The sequence below is a fragment of the Hordeum vulgare genome, chromosome 2H (assembly GCF_904849725.1).
Source record: "Hordeum vulgare subsp. vulgare chromosome 2H, MorexV3_pseudomolecules_assembly, whole genome shotgun sequence".
NCBI lineage: Eukaryota > Viridiplantae > Streptophyta > Magnoliopsida > Poales > Poaceae > Hordeum > Hordeum vulgare.
Window position 1 is genome coordinate 346,511,935 of NC_058519.1, and position 13,555 is coordinate 346,525,489.

Here is a 13,555-nt window from a genome sequence, read left to right on the forward strand (position 1 = left end):
ACTCCAATGACCACGAAAATCCTCCTTCCTCCTCGAAAAAGGGGCGCACGCGCAACAAGGAGCACAAGGGAAAAGCAATTATGGTTGTCGAGAGCTCTGACAAGCCTAACGTCAGCAAGAAGGCCAATCCCGAGGAGCCCGACAAGGATGTTGTCACGTGCTCCGGAGATGATGGGGCCGCAGCAGGTGAGAAAACCAGCAAGCCATACGGCAAGATCCACCTCACCAAAGGCCACGACATCAATTAGTGCCGCCAAGTAGAATAGCTTGCTGAGAAGGAGAAGCAAGAGTACAAAATGTGTGACAAGGAGAAGGGCCAAGATGGTGCTGGCATGTCCAATAAGAAGAACCGCAATGGTCGAGGTAGCCGCCGTGGCAAGGGCTAGCAGCAGGAAGAGAAGACTCCCATAGGTCGGGACAAATAATCTGGTAGTGATGATGACGAGGATGGAGAGGAATCCGATTGGCAAGAGTTCCAAAAAGCTATAGATGCAATGTGTGTCGACGGAGGCACATCTTTGAACTCCTCCCATTGGAAACTAAAGCAATGGGTCCATGAAGTCATCGCAGCGGAGCCAGTGACAGAAGCAAGGAAACCTCTCAAGTGGTCCAACACCCCTATCATCTTCGACGCTGAGGGCCACCCTGATGGCATCACCATGGTCGGGTGCATGCCATTGTTGGTCTCACCAACTGTCCGCAACATTAGGGTCACGAAGATGTTGGTCGACATTGGGGCCAGCTTGAACTTGATATCGGCCGATGTGATCAAACAACTACAAATCCTCGACTCGGATCTTAAACCCACGGGCTCCTTCCAAGGAGTGGACGAGGGGAGATTTCAGCTGAATGGCAAGATAACTCTTCCGGTCACATTCGGTAGTGAGCTTAATTTCACGACAAAGAAGGTCACCTTCAACATCGCCAAGATGTATGTGTTGTACAACGGAATCCTCGGTCTTCCCGCACTGGCTAAGTTCATGGCGACGTCCCACCACGAGTACAACACACTCAATATGCCACGGCCGATGAGCATCATCACCATCCATGAAGACAAGAAGGATGCAGTCCTTTGCATCGAAAATTCCTACCGAGAGGCAGTCGCAGCATCCGCCGACAAGGCAGCTGCTCCTTCCATGAGCAATCCCAAGACCCGGGGCAAGGATCGTGACGAATATGGGAAGCACGCCGTTGAGCGAAATGCACCCATCAATGACTCACCCGAGACAAAAAATGGAGTGACCATCCCCAAGACAAAGAACGTGGTTGTGTGCTAGGATGGCGAAGGAGGTACTTTCACTATAAGTGCCACCCTCGACAACAAATAGGAAAGCATGCTCGTCCCTTTCGTGCGGGCGAATGTTGACGTGTTTGCGTGGCAACCGTTTGACATCCCCGATGTTTCTAGGGACGTGATCGAGCACCACCTTTCCGCCTGTCCTCACCCGTCAAGTAGAAGATCCGAAAGCAAGCTCTAGAGTGGCAAGAATTTATTAACGAAGAAATCAAGAAGCTGGAGGCAGCAGGGCTAGTCACGGGTGTAGTCCACGAAACATGGCTGGTGAATCCCATGGCGGTGCGCAAGGCAAGCGGGAAGTGCAGGCTTTGCAACGGCTTCACATATATCAACAAAGCCTGCCCGAAGGACCGCTTCCCTTTGTCGTGCATCGACCAATTCGTGGATTCGACTGCCGGCTGTGACCTCTTCTCATTCCTCGACACCTACTTCAGTTATCATCAGATCTTCATGGCCAAGGAGGACGAAGAGAAAACATCCTTCATCACCCCTTGCGGCATGTACTGTTTGACGTGCATGCCATTTGGCTTGGAGAGTGTGGGCTCCACATTTGTGAGGGCCAGGTAGATTGGCCTTGGACCACGGTATCACAGAAATATGGAAGCTTACATGGATGATATCACAGTCAAGACCAAGAAGAAGGCCACGATGATCAAGACCTGGAGGAGACCTTTGTGAACTTGTGCAAGATCAACTTGAAGCTCAAACCCAGGAAGTGCGTATTCAAGGTCTCGTCTTGTAAGCTCCTCTGTTTCTTCATATCTCAGCACGGATAGAAGCCAACCCCGCCAAGATTGAAGCGATCGAGCAACTGGAGGTGCCGAAACGCGTCAAGGATGTCCGTCACTGGCGGGCTGTGTCGCTGCTCTCAGCAGGTTCATTTCCAAATCTGGAGGGCGGGCCCTACCATTTTCAAGGTCTTAAAAAAGCAGGACCAATGACATGGACCCCAGAAGAAGAAGCAGAGTTGCAAGACGTGAAGAAGAACCTATCCTCAGCCCCGGTCCTAGTCTCGCCCAGGCCTGAGGAACTGTTGTTGTTGTATCTAGCAGCGACGAACCAGGAGGTCAGCACCGCACTAATGGCAGAAGGGAAGCCGAGGGTGGCAAAACGGTGGCGTATGTCCCGGCAACCGACAACCCCAAGTCAACCCTAATGAGCGAAGATCCCGACATGAAAGCAACACATGAAACGGAACAACTGGCAACGCAGAGGAAGAAGGTGGTGCAATAGCCGGTGTATTTTCTTTCCTCCCTCCTGTAGGGGGCTCGGACGAGATATTTTGGAACCAGAAAATTCTGTTTGGCCTTCTCATGGCCTCCCGCAAGAATTGTCACTACTTCAAGAGCACCACATTACAGTCGTCACCCGCTTCCTGCTGTAGCGGATCCTGAAGAACCCGGAGGCAATCAACCGAATCGTTGAGTGGACCCTAGAACTTGCCAGTTTCGATCTGAACTTTGAGAGCACAACAACCATCAAGAGCCGAGCACTGGCAGAATTCGTTGTCGAGTGGATGCCAACACCAGATGAAGAGGCCCCGGAGATAGCCCTTCACGACAAGGAAACCACCGATGCATGGATCATGTACTTCGACGGAGCTTTCTCGCTGCAAGGCGCCCGTGTCAGAGTGCTGCTCATAGCACCCACCGGAGAGCACCTAAAGTATGTGATCCAGATGCACTTACGTCAGGATGTCCACCAACAATACAACATAATACAAGGGTTTGCTTGCCGAGCTACGAATAGCAGCATAACTGGGAATCAAGAAGCTAATAGTCCGAGGGGACTCATAGTTGGTAGTGCTTCAAGTCAATAAGAAATATCAAAGCCCCCTCATGGAAGCATATGTGGATGAAGTGAGGAAGTTGGTGGAACGCTTTGACGGTCTGAAGATGAATCACGTCCCCAGGAAGGAGAACAACATCGTCGATGACCTGTCCAAGCATGGGCAGAGCCACCCATGGCAGCCAAGAAGGTTGCCAGGGATGACGAGGCGCTCGAAGTGAGCGCCAAGCTCTGGTAGGACAATCAGTCCTTGCCATCGAAGCTAGCACTCTTGCGGTGGAAGTGACACCTTTAGTCCTAGTCGTCAAGCCTCGGGCTCCCGCATGGGCGCAGCAGATTATCCGATACCTCCAAACAAGAGACCTCCCCTAAGAGCAAGATGAAGCTGAAAGAGTAGCCCGGCGGTCGAGCATGTACTAGTTCGTGGACAATGATCTATACAGGCGGAGACCCAACAAGGTGAAATTGAGATGCATCACCTGTGAGCAAAGACAACAACTGTTGGTAGAGTTACACGAAGGGATTTGTGGCTTCCATGTAGGATCATGTGCCCTTGTTGGGAAGGCATTCCAGCAAGGCTTCTACTGGCCCACAGACCTCCAAGATAGCTTGGCGGGGGTGACAACGTGTGAGGCATACCAATACCACGCTAAGAAGATACAACAACCAGCACAAGCCCTACAAATCATCCCAGTCTCTTGGCCATTCTCGGTCTTGGGGCTCGACATTGTCGCCCCCCCCCCCCCGTTCTACCGAGGGCTTCGAGTTCTTGTTTATTGTTAGTGACAAGTTCACGAAGTGGACCGAGGTGAATCCAGAGAGAAAGGTAACTGCGCTGGCGGTGGTCAAGTTCCTCAGAGGGGTTGTTTGCCGTTTTGGGGTCCCAAATAAGATTATCACCGATAATGGTACGCAATTCACCAGCAGCACTTTCATGCAATATTGTGAAGATATTGGCACCAAGGTCTGCTTCGCCTCCGTTTCTCACCCCAGGAGCAATGGGCAAGTAGAGAGGGCAAATGATGAACTGCCGCGGGGCCTCAAGACAAGGACTTTTGACAAGGTGCGCAAGCATGGAAGGCACTAGATTGATGAACTCCCCGCAGTTCTTTGGTGGATCAGAACGACACCAAATTGATCCACATGTAAGACACCCTTCGCCCTGGTCTACGAGGCGGAGGCGATTCTCCCCACGGAACTCATGTACGGGTCATCGAGAGTGCGGGCCTTTGATGAGGACTAGCAAGATCGTCTGCAGGCCGCACTACATGCTGCTAGGTATCTGCAGGCCCTGCGCCGCTAGCACAGCCGCAAAGTGTGTGCCGCCACTGTTGAGGAAGGCGACCTTGTCCTTCGACGGATTCAGTCCGCGAAGTGATCAAACAAGTTGACACCAAAGTGGGAAGGCCCTTACCGGGTAGTACGAGTCACCAGGCTTGGCATAGTCCACCTATAGACCAAGGATGGCACTCTGGTGTAGAACTAATGGAATATCGAGCATCTTTGCAAGTTCTACCAGTGAGGCACGGTTGTCGGGTCCCCCGGCAACCACTTTTGTGCAAGTCTCTCTGCAATGCGTGTAATCCTTTGTACAAAGCACGTGATGACCCGGTGCGCAGTTAATAAGACTAGAGATCCTGCTACTCTTTTGTGCCAAAGTTGCATACTTACATTGTGCCCATCACGCGGATTGTTGCGGTAGATTATAACCAATACAAAGACGTTGCCAAACCTCTAAGAGGCCCCAATGCATCCTATTTTCTCTTCTTTATTTTTTCTCAAAAGAAAGCAGGGGTCCACCGGAAGAGTGCTCCCCGCGCACAAGTCATCCCAGGGGAAGAAGGAGAGGGCAGAGGCATTCGAGGCGACCACTTCATGGTAAGAGAGCCGGCACAGAAAGGAAAAGATAAGTAGAATCCCACCATGCTACTAAAATTATCGCCTAGATGAGAAGACTTGCGCATGGCTTGAGCCCTTGTGTGAGTTCTTGCGTACCGGGGGACTGGAAGCCTGCCCATTACCTCGGAAGATCAGGACAAGGATGATGGGCCAGCCTTTCCGGGCGTGGTCCCACCGTGGGGGTACTCAGGATTTGTCGTTAGAAGCGTCCCACGACAATAAGGAACTCACCGGTATGAATTTTCCAATACGTGTCAAAGTCGGGAGGATGCACAGGCGCAACTTCTGCATTCGGAAGGAAATTAACATGCAAAAAAAATAGGAAGGCGAAGCCAGGTCATTGACATATTAGCAGTACTCAATGTTTATCTCCGATTTTCTTTCAGAAATACATTGGGTGTTATTTAAAGATAAACGGAGCTACCTCAGGGTCAGCCGTGGCGGTGACGAGGTTAAGTCGGAGTACGACTTCCTGTAACACCGCCACCAGTGTGTGGGAGGAGATCTTCCACTATGATGTGGCGATTGATCCGGAAATGGCCCCACAAGCGGGGCCTCGTTTTCTGGATTCCTCCGTGGCGCCGACCACGCTACTCGGAGTCGTCACCCTTCTGCTTGATGTCGAAGACGCTGTTGTTGTTGCCACTATCGGTTGACGTTTCGACATCGCTACCGCTTGAACTCTCAACGCAGCACTCCAGGCGAACGCCACTCACTTCGAAGGACTTCATGAAGAAGGTGGCAGAGCCGTCATACCAAATGTGGAGGAGATGCCCGAGGCCAATCCCTCAGGAACGGGCGAACGACTTCCACCCCCGCGTCAAGAATATGGCGCTTCTGGGGGTGAGGTCGACCGCCACCCATACGGGTCCATTGCAGCAACCGACAGCCCACAGCCACAAGTCGCAGGGTCACATTCATCCATGGCCCTCATGAAGAGGTACGGGAGTCGCTGCCACCTTCGGTGCCGGGGGGTTCACTATAGTGAACTCCTGCACCTCTTTCCCCGCATTAATCCTCGCATGGAGCTGCGGAGGATAATCACCATCGTGATCGCCCCGGGCCGACGGGGCCTCCCTCGCATGGCCCCTGGACGCCGCATGTCCGCGGGAGCTGGAGCCAGCCCCCGCCGTTATCACCACGATGCACATAGGACCGTGGGAGCTGCCCCTTCTAGCACCCTTGGGGATTCGGTCTTGTGAACGACCCCTCGCCATCCTGGAGGGTGCGCGGTAGAGGTATGACGGACGAAGAGATGAAGATGCTGGAGAGTGGTGAGTAGTAAGAGACGTGGAGTGAGCCGCACCCTCCCTCCGGTCCAACACATATTTATGGGGCCGGACGCATGGAGGAGTGGGGAGGAGGGACGGAGATGGCTCCTCATGATCCAGGGTGGACACACATCCGCACGCGCACGTGACCCCAACGTCCGCCCTCCTAGACCAATGGCGAAGCGCGCCTCACCCAAGATGCAGTCAAGAAAGGAGGGAGAGCGACACCACTTAATGGTGGAAGGCGAGCAGGCACCATGTCGTGTCCCCATTACAACCCCGAGGAAGACCAGGGGGTTGGACGCCCGTGTACCGACATGACCGCTTGTCGGAGCATGCTGCTCGGGTGACTGCCCCTCTCCACCAATGCCGCCCCTCGTAGGTCTGCACTCGGTAGGCACGGTCAGCAAAATCATCATTACAGAGAAGTGCGGACACACATGCACGTGCATTGTTTTGGGCCTAGCCCAACAAAGTTGCGCGTGCTTGTATGACTCAGGCCCGAGGGTTACTGTCGGTGTCCTAAAAAAAGGGGTCCTTAGTCCTCCTGACTAAGGCACAAGTAGCCCCAACCCCCAGGCCGGCAACTCCTTGCTCGGCTCACTCCGAGCTCTGAGGCAAATCAAGACCAAGACCAAGGCAGGGCGGCAAGACTCCCACCAGCCTACATACACGTCGGCTCGCCGCGCCCGGCAAGGTGCTAGCCCGCCAAGCCGCCGCTCCACCTCACCAGGGGGATGATTATGTATATCAACCAAGGAGTCAAGCGGGCAGGTACGCAGGCAGAGATGATTTTTGGGAGTGGGAGGAGTTTCATGAATTAAAGCACAAACAAGCAAACAACCAAATAACAATCAATCCAAACATCTTATGCACACAAAAAGTTTGTGTTGGTCCAAATTTTTGAGCTTTATTAACTTAGTCATGTGAGGAAAAACACATGGTGTGACATCGCCCCGGCATGGCCGCCGTTGATGTACGAGCAGTCGTGGTCCTCGACGGCCAATCTGCCAAGCAGCCCGTCGCCGTCACCACAGCAGGCACGGGAGCCGTGGCCACCAGCAACACCGCCACCACCACAGTGTGCACATAACACCGACCCTTTTGGGGCATGCCACCGCACCTATGGAAGCGGACTCCATACATTTACCTGACCCATGACGAAGACGGCGCGCATGAAGACGGCTGCATCAGGTGACGCGTGGGGGACATCGACATATGTACCCTTTTTTAGTTATGTTTACTTAAGTGTGCGTAATTACTATCGGCTGAGTTTTTAATTATGTTTTGTTATGTAATAATGTATTTAATTAGTTTCAATGCCTTTTGTGTGTTTCTCAAATTCGGATGTCTTTTTTCATTTGGTCCAACATGGAACATTCGGGATAGGGTCGCACATTGGGTGCTCAAACCGGCGGACATCCCAAACCGGACAAAACCCTCCATTTTGCCGACCCAAACAGATGAAATCTGGATGAAATGGACGTCCATTTGCGTCATGTGTTCGAGTTGGCCTTATAGAAACTCCAACGAGCCAACCCATTTCGTCCGCGCGTGTCTGTTTGGGTTGAAACACACACAAAAGTCAGCGCAATGCGCGGACCCAAACGGACGCATAGACATTTTTTGTCCATTGGGAGACCCATTCTCGGCCAAATTTGGGCCTCATTTGCATCGGCGCAGAAACAAACAGACACACAAAATGTGGTTGTACTCATTCCCATGGCCCTCCTATTTCCTATTGGTTGCACAACCCCCTCCATCCCCCCTTTCCCAAAATACTCCTGCCTACTCGTGCTCCCACCCGCTCGCCATTGATGATGATGCACCCACCCTCGATACCGCTATCTAACTAGCCTCCCTAGACTCCAGTGTCCATTCCTCCGTTATCACCTCCAAGGGCAAGCCCCGCAGCGCCCGCAAGACGCCGACCATCAGGAGGAAGCTGACACATGATGAGAAACATGTGCAGTAAGCTAAGTGGAAGGAGTGTAGGCATGCGCAGGAGCGCCAGCTGGAAGCCAACTCTTCTACCGTCCTGGCCACTTCCAAACTACAAGAGGCCACCAATGCCAGAGTCACTGAGACGACGAGGGAGGCACTGATCTACCTTGGGTTATACCCTATTCAGCACGAGCTGACACACGCCGCCGTCGTGGCCGCAGCCAGCACGGGCTCGTCGGCCTCTCCTCGTGTGGCACTGCAGAGTCACCATGCACATCTACCACATCATCGGTTGCCATTTTCCATCCTTACCAGCAAGCCTCTCGTTTCTTTGGGGAATGCTCACCGGATATGAGTGTGGTGGCATCAGTGTGGTTTCTTATAAAACTCCTCAATCACACAACCATGCTTATTAGGAAAAATAGGAGGCTTGATGACATGGTCTCTTATCATGTTTATAAAATTGGGATGCACACGAATCATTTTAAGATCGTCGCTTCTTTTGATAGGAGTGATACTATTGTCTTGAGGATATACATAACCTTGGAATTTTTCCTTCAGAGGTACTAGCATTAGTTTTAGAGGAATTAAAGAGGAACCCATTTTACCAATGACTTCCACCATTTTATCAATTCTACCAAAACCTTGCTCTACTAGCTCATTAATAATTGTATCTTTCTCCTTTAATGCTTTCAAAATAATTACAACCTTAGATCCAAATTGAGTAACATGATTATGAATTTTATCCAACTTTTACATTTGTTCTTTAGTGGCCATTTATTTTCAATAATCTCTAGACTTTGCACAACATACTCCAAAGTTAAAGTTGTGTCATTGATAATAATAGGTGGTGATACCACTAAATTTTCCATGGCCTTGAAAGCATCCGAATTGTGACTCATTAAGAAAATATCATCGGTAATAGTGCCAAGAACATATCTACACCAAGTACTAATACCCACATAAAAATTACGAAGCAAGATATTGGTGGACTGCTTACGATTTGATATATTTTGAGCATTGGAAATCCTATGCCAAGCATGTTTAAAATTTCTCCCCCTTGCTTAAATTTAATGACATCATTCTCAGGAATACACGAAACAAAGGAAAACCTAGCCATAGCAACAAGCAAACAAGTAACCTAGCGAACTAGCAAAGTTAAATATTTTGTATTTTTTATAGCAAGAAAAATATAATAGAAAATAAAAGGTAGAACAAGCGAATGATAATTTGTGAGAAGGTACTTGATAGGAATTTGGTGATACTCCGCAAATCCTTCCTGATACTTGTGAATTGTGTTGGCATTTTCCAAGAAGAGGAGGGGATGATGCAACACATTAGAGGTAAGTATTAAGTATTTCCCTCAGTGAGAACCAAGGTTATCAAACTAATAGGACGACCATGCAATTTCCTGTCTTCAGCGCCTACACAGAAAAGAGAACACACTCGCACCCAACACGGGCAAGAGGGTTGTCAGCTTGATAAATATAAATTTAAAATAAAAAGGAAGTAAATAATGGTAGCAAGGTATTTATAGTTTTTGTAAATATATATGTGATGAGACCTGGGCACCATAGTTCTCGCCAGAGGCTTCTCTCTCGAAGAAAGCATATGGTGGGTAGATAAATTATTGTTGGGCAATTGATACAAAAGCGCATAGTTATTCAATGTTTATTCACGGCAGTGATCATGTATATTGGAATCTGGTACTTCTACATCGTATCTACTTTTACTAATGCTTTCGCTCTTGTTTTGGACTCTAATTTGCATATGATTTGAATGAAACTAATTCGAACTGACGTTGTTTTCAGTAGAACTACCATGGAGTTGTTTTTGTGCAGAAATAAAGGTTTTCAAAATTGGACAAAACTTTCGAGAGATTTTTGATGGAATAAAAGAAAAATATTGGAACCAAGACCCATTACAGGGGAGGACCTAGGCGCCAACTAGGTACCAGGGCATGCCACCCCCTCCTAGCGCAACCTGGTGGGTAGTGGGGCCCACAGAGCCCGGCTGACCCTAACTCCAGCACTATAAAATCCTATTTTTGGAGAAAAAATAGGGGAGGAAATTTCATCACGTTTCACGATACAGAGCCGCCGCCACCTCCCGTTCTTCGTCGGGAGGCCAAATCTGGAGTCCGTTTGGGTTTCCACAGAGGGGAATCTTCGGTCTTCGTTATCACCAATCCTCCTTCATCTCAAATTCCATGATGCTCCCCACCGGGAGTGAGTAATTCCTTTGTAGGCTTGCTGGTCGGTGAAGAGTTGGATGATATTCATCATGCAATAGAGTTAGAGTTTTTAGGTCTTGATCCCTAGTATCCACTATGTTCGTAGATTGATGTTGCTATGACTTTGCCATGCTTAATACTTGTCACTAGGGCCCGAGTGTCATGATTTCAGATCTGAAACATTTATGTTTTCACCATTACATCTATGTTCTTGATCCGATCTTGCAATTTACATGCACCTACTCCGTGTTAGGATCCACATACCCCCAAAGTGACAATAATTGGGATTCTTTCCGGTGATAACCGTAGTATGAGGAGTTCATGTATTCACTATGTGTTAATGCTTTGTACCAGTCTCTATTACATGGAGGCCTTAATATCCCTTAGTTTCCTTATGGACCCCACTGCCACAGGAGGGTAGGACAAAAGATGTCATGCTAATTCTTTTCCATAAGCACGTCTGACTATTTACGGAATACATGCCTATAGTATATTGATGAACGGGAGCTAGTTCTGTCTCGACCTATGTTATGACTGATACATGATGAACATCCGCGTGCAATATAACCGATACAGTGCCTACGAGTTTTCCACATATTGTTCTTGCTAAGTTACTACAGTTCCTACTGCTACAAAATTGTTGGCACTGTTACCATTACTGTTGCTACTGTTACCACTGCTATCAAAACTATCATATTACCATGCTACTAATCACTATGCTGCAGATACTAAATCCCAAAGTGTGGTTGAATCGACAACTCAGCTTCTAATATGTGCAAATATTCTTTTTCTCCCCTTGTGTCAAATCTATAAATTTGGGTTGAATACTGTACCCTCGAAAACTATTGTTATCCCATATACCTGTGGGTTATCAATAACGTTTTCTGGCGTTGTTGACGGGGACCATATCTATATTTGTTGAGTCACTTGGGATATCTATTTATTGATCACTATGAAGAATCCGAGATATACAAGAACCAAGATAGTTCCCTCTAAGATGAGGGGAGGTAAGGAATTGCCATCTATCTCTCCGCTTGATTTACCTTCTGTCCTGAATAGACTTGCAACACCACCACCACATGCTACTAATCCTGATATGTCGCAAGTTATTGAGGATGCTACCTCTGCTATGAATGATGCTAATGATGATGCTAGTACCTTTCTTGATGATACTGTGCCACTAGGTGAATTTCTTGATGAACAACTTGCTAGAGCTAAAAAAATTGAGCATGTCGAGACTGATGAAATCTTTGAATCTGGAAATATTGAACCACCTTTTAGACTTGATTATTCTAGAATTGAAATGCCTAAAGTACTTGAAGGTTATTTTGTGGATGAAGAAATATCTAGACATTTTCTTGCTTGTGAGGATAGAGAAGATCTTAAGTCACTGCTATATAAGTTGAAAGAAAAATCCTTGAAAGCTAAAATCAAATATGATCCAAAGTTTTCTACTTCACCTATCTTTGTTACTAGTAAGGATTGGAATTCTCTGTCGACCTACAGTAAATTACTTTGGTTGAATCTGATCCTTTTCATGGCTATGAAAATGAAACTATTGTGGCACATCTCACTAAGATAAATGATATAGCCACCCTATTTACTCATGATGAGAAAATTCGCTACTACTATATTCTCAAATTATTTCCATTCTCATTAAAAGTTGATGCTAAGATTTGGTACAATACTCTTGCTCCTCGTTGTGTGCCTAGTTCCCACGATATAATTTATTACTTCCCTAAAAAATATTTTCCTGCTCATAACAAACAAGCTACCTTACATGAAATATTTAACTTCGTGAAAATTGAAGAAAGAGTCTCCCACAAGCTTGCGGAGGCTTCTCCAATTACTTAATGCCTTTCCTTATAATCCTCTTAAGAAGAATGAAATACTTGAAATATTTTATAATGGACTAACCCATCCTTCTAGGGACCACCTAGATAGTTGTGCTCGTTGTGTTTTCAAGGAACGAACTGTCGACCAAGCTTAGGAATTATAGACTAATATATTGAAGAATCATGATGAATGGACACTTCCTCAACCGCCGTCTAAACCTACTCCAAAGAAGAGGGGTATCTTATTCCTTAGTCCTAAAACTATGCAAGAGGCAAAGAAATGTATGAAGGAAAAAGGCATTAAAGGTCAAGCTGTTAAGAATTTAGCACCCATCAAAGAAATACATGATCTCAAAACCTAGGTAAACTCACTTTTTAGGTTTGATGAAGGTGACATCCCTTACAATAAAAATCCTAGTCAATGCTTATATGAGTTTGACATTTATATTAGAAAGCAAGATCATTTCAACTCCTATGTCATGAAACAATTCAAACAAAACTCTGATATGATTGCTCGCTTAAGTGACTTGTTATTTAAAATCACCAATTATGTAAGATGTATAGGAAAACATGCTTCTATGGTTCAAACTCAACTAGAACAAGTTGCTAAATCTCAAAGTGAGCTATTTCATGAAATGAATAATAATTTGAATGATTATGCTTTTAGAGTAATGACTAGAGGATGAACAATGACTCCAGATCCACTATATCAAGAAGGTCATCCAAAAATAAATGAACAATATTCATAAAGAATTAATATTGATGAACCTAGTCCTTCTTGGAATAAAAAGAAAAAGAAAAATGACATGACCTTGCATACTTATAATGAACCTGAAGTAGAAAAACCTTCTACAAATGCTAATGATATCTCTATCTCTAATGCTCAAACTCAATCTGGTACTGAGCATTCACCTACTGATAATGAAAATGATAATGATGATGCTCATGTAGATGATCAACCTGAAAATGATAAAGAACCAGATAATGATGTTGAGATAGAACCTCATGTTGATCTCGATAACCCACAACCTAAGAATAAACATTATGATAAAAGAGATTTTGTTGCTAGAAAGCATGGCAAAGAAAGCGAGACATGGGTTCGAAAACCCAAGCCTTGTCCACCCAAACCAACTAAGAAAAAGATGATAAGGAATTTGAACGCTTTGCTGAAATGCTTAGGCGAGTCTTTTTGTGTACTCGTTTAACTACATGAAAGACATCATCACTAATAAAAGAAAAATACCTGAAGCTGAAATATCCACCATGCTTGCTAATTATTCTCTTAAGG